We start from the raw sequence: 6,501 nt of genomic DNA on the forward strand, positions 1-6,501 counted from the left end.
TTTGTGCTTCCGGTTCTCCTGTGCCAGGCTCGAAAGCCCAGAGAGATGCCAGCCCTTGGGCCCTGCAGATGTTTGCGGACATCAAGTCAGAGGGAGTGCTGGAGCCTGTTCAGGACCCATATAGCAGGAAGTACACTGGAGGAGACACAGGAGTGACTCCTCACCAGGCAGCATGTAAGGGATCCCCGACTTCTGAAGCTCCAGAGAAGGAATGTTGTCGGGGTAGGTTGGGGAACCCGCCTGGTCTGAGTATTGAGCTCAAGAGTGGATTTATCCCGGGCCGGAGAGATAGCATGGAGGTAAAGCATTTACCTTTCATGCAGAAGGTCATCGGTTCGAATCCCGGCGTCCCATTTGGTCCCCCGTGCATGCCAGGAGCAATTTCTGAGCACGGAGCCAGGAAAAACCCCTGAGCACTGCCGGGTGTGACCCAAAAACCACAAAAAAAAAAAAAAAAAAAAAAGAGTGGATTTATCCCTCCAGATCTTTACTGAGCTTCCCCATTGCATTAGGCAACCTGGGCGGCGGGGTGCCAGACTCAGGTGACCCCCATGCAGCTCACATTTCCAAGGGGGATGGAGGATAATCTACTTGTGAGCAAGTGAGGAGGCCCTGAGAACAGGATTTGTCCAGGGATTTGTGCTGCTTCTGGCAGGGGCGCAGAAGACATGGGGCATATCAGGGTGCCCAGACTGGATTCCCAGCCACTCTGAGGTGTAGCTGTGGCTGTCCTGCTAGTGCCCAGGTGAAGCACTGAGGCTGGGGTGACCCCCACAAGAGCTGTCTCTTGCGAGCGAGAGTTTACTCAGGCCACCTAGTCTATGTGAGACTTAGTTTTCCCATCTCTAGAATGGACTCAGAGAGGCGATTGGGAACTTTGGTGCTAATCTTCAATAACTGCCACCTGGGGGGAATTCAGGAACAGTGTTGGGGTGTGACAAAGGAAGCTGGGTCTCGGAAAGGTGGGTGTGCAAGGCTCCGAGCACAGGATGTCTCTGACGAGTTTGGCTGTTGCTGCCACCAAGGGTGTGTGGGAGAGAGAGAAGGGCCCAGGGTGTTCCCGGGATTTGTGCTTTTTCTGCTTTTTCTTTTTTTGGTTTTTGGGCCACACCAGCTCAGGGGTTACTCCTGGCTATGCGCTCAGAAGTTGCTCCTGGCTTGGGGGACCATATGGGACACCGGGGGATCGAACCTCGGTCCGTCCAAGGCTAGCGCAGGGAAGGCAGGCACCTTACCTTTAGCGCCACCGCCCGGCCCCGCTTTTTCCGCTTTTTCTGCTTTTTCTGCTTTTAGTTTGTCTGCAGTAAAAGGGTTGGCATGAAGTAACCAAGCCATAGGTCAAGGCAATAGTAGGACACTTGCCTTGCATACAGCCAACCCGGGTTCGATTCTTGCCATCCAGATAGTCCCCTGAGCCCTGCCAGGACTGAGCCCTGAACACCAGTAGGTGTTGTTCCCCCCCACCCCCAGCCCAAAATACCAAGCCAATGGGGCCAGAGCTATAGCACAGAAGGTAGGGCCTTTGCCTTGCACACAGCCAATCTGGGTTCAATTCCCGGCATCCCATATGGTTCTCTGAGATGGCCAAGATAATTTTCTGAGCTCAGCCAGGTGTAACCCCCAAACAAATAAACAACAACAAAAAACAAGCCAAGTGACTGCCTCCCATTATACAGCTAAATATATCACAAAGATTTCCTGGGTTTCAGTTCTGTTTCTTCCAGCTCCCACTAGGCAATCACCAAACAATTGTCCCCAAGAGTATGAGCTGAGCTTATGAGAGACGCTGACCACCTGCTTGCACTCCCTCCGTAAGAGGAACACACTCTTGGCTGGCCACTAGGTCAGGTGCCAAGGAAGAGATGAGCGTTGTTCAGTGATGGACGGAGTCTCTCATCAGATGCTAAAGGAACAGGAAAGTTAGTTCATGCTGGCCTCATGGCAGCTTTCCTACATTTTTTTTTTCTTCGTTTTTGGGTCACTCCTGGCTCTATGCTCAGAAATAGCTCCTGGCAGGCTCAGGGGACCATGTGGGATGCCGGGATTTGAACCACTGATCTTCTGTATGCAAGGCAAACGCCTTACCTCCATGCTATCTCTCCGGCCCCCAGCTTTCCCACTTCTGACCATCTAAAATGAATTTATTATTACTAATTTATCATTATTAGATTTTGGGAGCTCCACCTGGTTGTGCACTGGTGCATAGTGCTTTTTTTTGGGGGGTCACACTTGTGATTAGGGGGGGGTCACACTTGTGATTAGGGGAACATGGAATTCTAGGGATTGAACTCATTGTGCTCAACCCTTTGGGTGATCTCATCACCCCTCAGTTTTTCATTTACCTGTTTCCTTGAAATATACATACAACCCTGAGCCCAAGCCAGGAACCAAACCTGTGGATGTGGTCCCAAGCCTTCTCCAAACCAATTCATACAAGGAATGATGCCCATAGGTACCTGAAGGAATGGAGCCGAGGCTTTGAGCATATGATTAGGGGATCAAATCCGGGGGTCCCATAGGAATCGAGGACTGGCCTGGCAGCTCCCTGATCCCTGGCTCTGTAAGTGCTTCCCAGTTGTTCCATAGTTAGGTGTGTGAGCAGCACAGAACAAGGCAGGGGTTGGAGCACATGTTTTTTTGTTTTTTTTTTGGGTGGGAGCCACACCCAGTGATGCTCAGGGGTTTTCCCAGCTCTGCACTCAGAAATAACTTCTGGCAAGCTTGGTGGACCATATAGGATGCCAGGGATTGAACCCAGGTCAGCCGAATGCAAGACAAATACCCTCCCCACTGTACTATTGCTCTGTCCCTGGGGCATGTTTTGTATGCAGGAGGTTTGGGTTCGATTGCTGGTCCCCAAGCATTTCAAGGAGTGACCCCAAGCCCGGATCCCAAGAGTAGCTCCTAAGCACTTCTGGGTGTGACTCAAAAAAGGTAAAGTGCAAAATCAAAGAATAGGACAGGAATTTTTGGGTTCAATTGCATCAACCTGGCTTCAATCCCTGGCACTGTCTATGATTGAGTCCCTGAGTCTTGGCAGGAGGGATTCCTGAGCACAGAGAAAAGAGTAATCCTGAAGAATCGGAGCAACAGCAGGGGTAGGGCGTTTGCCTTGCACGCGGCAGACCCAGGATGAACCTGGTTTGAGCCCCGGTCCCATATGGTCCCTTGAGCCAATAGCAATTTCTGAGCGCAGAGCCACAAATAACCCCTGAGCGTCATCGGGTATGCCCCCCCCCCAAAAAAAAGAGTAACCTTGAGCACTGCTAGGAATGGCCCCAAAGCCCTAAAAATGGGCCATGACCCCCCAGCGAGCATTGCAATAGAAAAGATGTGCACATAATACAAGGAAGCATGTGGAAGGATGTCTTCATCAACAACCAAGAGGGGTGTGTGTGTGGGGGGGGTACTAAAAAGAAAGGAATTTGGGGCCAGAGTAATAGTACAGCCAATAGGGCACTTGCCTTGCATAGGGTTGAAACAGGCCAGCCCAGGTTCAATCCCTGGTTATTCCATATGGACTCCTGTGCACCACCAGGAGTGAATCCTGATTGCAGAGCCAGAAATAAGCCCTGAACATCGCCAAATATGGCCCCACCCAAATTACTATGTTTTTTTAAAAGGGAATTTTCACAGAGAAAGATGAACGTCCTGTTTCCAAAATGAACAAACCTGTGAACCAGACCCAGGTGAGGAAAAAAACATTCTAGTGTCTTAGTGCTCCCCACCCAAGGCCCCTTGTCACCACAGTCCAGAGACAAACACTCCTGCATCCTTGACCTGATCGTGGCTCTGTGCACCTGCCAGAAATGAAGTTATAAATGTCTATTGAAAATGGCTTCTTTGTTGTTTTGAACCATAACCATTGGCACTCGGTGCTCATGCAAGGCAAGCATCCTACCTGCTGTACTATCACTCTGCCCCCTGAAAGTGGCTTTTTTTTTTTTATTTGTTTAGTTTTGGACCATACCCGGTAACACTCGGGTTATTCCTGGCTATGTGCTCAAAAATCGCTTCTTGCTTGAGAGACCATATGGGATGCTGGGGGATGGAACCTCGGTCCATCCTAGGCTAGCGCAGGCAAGGCAGAGGCTTTACCACTTGTGCCACCACTCTGGCCTTGAAAGTGGCTTTTTATTCATTCATTGGGGGCCCAGCAATAGCCCACAGTGATGGACGCCCGCCTGGGGGGTAGGGGGGAGAGAGAGAAAGAGGGAGGGAGGGAGGGAGGGAGAGAGAGAGAGAGAGAGAGAGAGAGAGAGAGAGAGAGAGAGAGAGAGAGAGAGAGAGAGAGAGAGAGAGAGAACTTTTTTTTTGGTTTTTGGGTCACACCTCGCAGTGCATAGGGATTACTCCTGGCTCTATGCAGAAATCGCTCCTGGCAGGCTCGGGGGACCGTATGGGATGCCGGGATTCAAACCACCATCCTTCTGCATGCAAGGCAAAAGCTTTTACCTCCATGCTATCTCTCTGGACCCCAAGTTTTACTTTTATATCCGGCATGACAGGGGGCGTGTCCAGGGGCATGTCCAGGGTTCATATCATCTAGGTTCAGTAGTCATTACAGTGGGGGGTATTCAAGGGCATGCCCAAATCCAACTGCCATACATCGGGCACTTGCCTTGCATATGGCTGATCCTGGTTTGAACCCCCAAACCTGCCAGAAATAATTTCTGAGTTCAGAACCGGGAGTAACCCCTGCGCGCACTCCCAGATGAGCCATCCCCATTACTGTTTTAGGTTCATTCATCGTATTATGGAACAACAGTTTATTCTTTTCATTGTGCTTTATTGTCGGTGTGGGGACCAAACCAGGGACTCACTCCTAGTGCTGGTCTGTTCTTTGTTTGTTTGTTTTGGATCACACCCAGCAAGGCTCAGGGGCCACTGCTGGTTCTACACTCAGAAATTGCTCCTGGCAGGCTAGAGAGAACATGGGGTGCCTGGATTTGAATCAGCATCAGTCTTGGATTGGCTGCGTGCAAGGCATATGCCCTTCTGCTGTGCTATCTCTCTGGCCCTGGTCTGTTCTCTCATCTTTTTTGTAGGTTGCCCTATCCACTGAATTCCTCTGGTCCCACTCTTTCATCTCCCAACTATTTAATCTATTATTATGAGCATTTAAGGGGTTCCAGTTCAGGGCTATTCTTGAGGACACTTGTCCATATATATACCCAGGTTCAAAACCCAGCACTGATGAGTTTTGACACTTTTGCCAAGGATGATTTCTAAGCACAGAGCAGAGAGAAGGCTCAAAGATTGCTGGGTGTGGCTCTAACTAAAAAAAAGAGGGAAAATATGTCTATTCAGGTTCCAGGCTAAATTCGAAGCTTGCAGACATGTCTTATTTATTTTTAGTCAGTACCAAGTGGTCCTCAGAGGTGACCCCTGTTGGTGCTGGGGGATCATTTGCAGTGCCGGGGACCAAATCCAGGTCAGCTGTATACAAGGGGTACTACCTCTCCCATCCTGACACTGTATTTTTGTTGTGCCCTCCCAGAGTCCCTCTCCTAGTGGAGTGGAGAGGAAGAGGGAGGAAAGAAAGCGAGAGGTTTTGTTTTGGGGTATTATTTTTGGTCTTCTTCCAAGGGCTTTAATTCCTCTAGGAGGGGTCCACCCTCATGACCTCATTCGGATCTCATCGTTGTGAGGATGAGATTTGGACACTTGCCTTGAAAAGGAAAATAGAAATGGAATAATCAAAGCCAGATGGGCTGAAGGAAGGGTTGTGATTTGTGTTTGTTGCGGTGGGGAGATAGAACCCAGGGGCTCACACATGTAAGGCAGGTGTGGTCACTCTGTCACCCTCGTCACCCAGCTGCTACCCAGACAGGGCTGTGGTTTCTCAGAAAGGCTATGGGGGGGGGGGGGAGAGAGAGAGAGAGAGAGAGAGAGAGAGAGAGAGAGAGAGAGAGAGAGAGAGAGAGAGAGAGAGAGAGAGAGAGACCCTGCAGGAAGGAAGGAAGGAGCTTAGCTTGCTGGCTAAGCAGAGGCGAGCACTTTGGAACCACTGGAAGGGTTTGCTTGGTGTCAGGAAAGACCCAGATATTCCCATCTCCAAACTGCCCAGTTGTGCGCATTAAAAATCCTGTCCAGGGGGGCCGGAGAGATAGCATGGAGGTAAGGCGTTTGCCTTTCATGCAGGAGGTCATCGGTTCGAATCCCGGCGCCCCATATGGTCCCCTGTGCCTGCCAGGAGCAATTTCTGAGCCTGGAGCCAGGAATAACCCCTGAGCACTGCCAGGTGTGACCCAAAAACGAAAAAAAAAAAAAAAAATCCTGTCCAGGGGCCAGAGAGATAGCACAGAGGTAAGGCATTGCATTTGCCTTGCATGCAGCAGATTCAGGACGGTCAGTGGTTCAAATCCTGGCACCCATATCCTGGTACCCAGAGCATGCCAGGATCTATTTCTGAGTGCAGAGACAGGAGTAACCCCTGAGCACCGCTGGATGTGACCCCCAAACCAAATAAAATAAAATAAAATAAAATAAAATAAAATA

The sequence above is a fragment of the Suncus etruscus genome, chromosome 9 (assembly GCF_024139225.1).
Source record: "Suncus etruscus isolate mSunEtr1 chromosome 9, mSunEtr1.pri.cur, whole genome shotgun sequence".
In the NCBI taxonomy this organism is placed as follows: Eukaryota; Metazoa; Chordata; class Mammalia; order Eulipotyphla; family Soricidae; genus Suncus; species Suncus etruscus.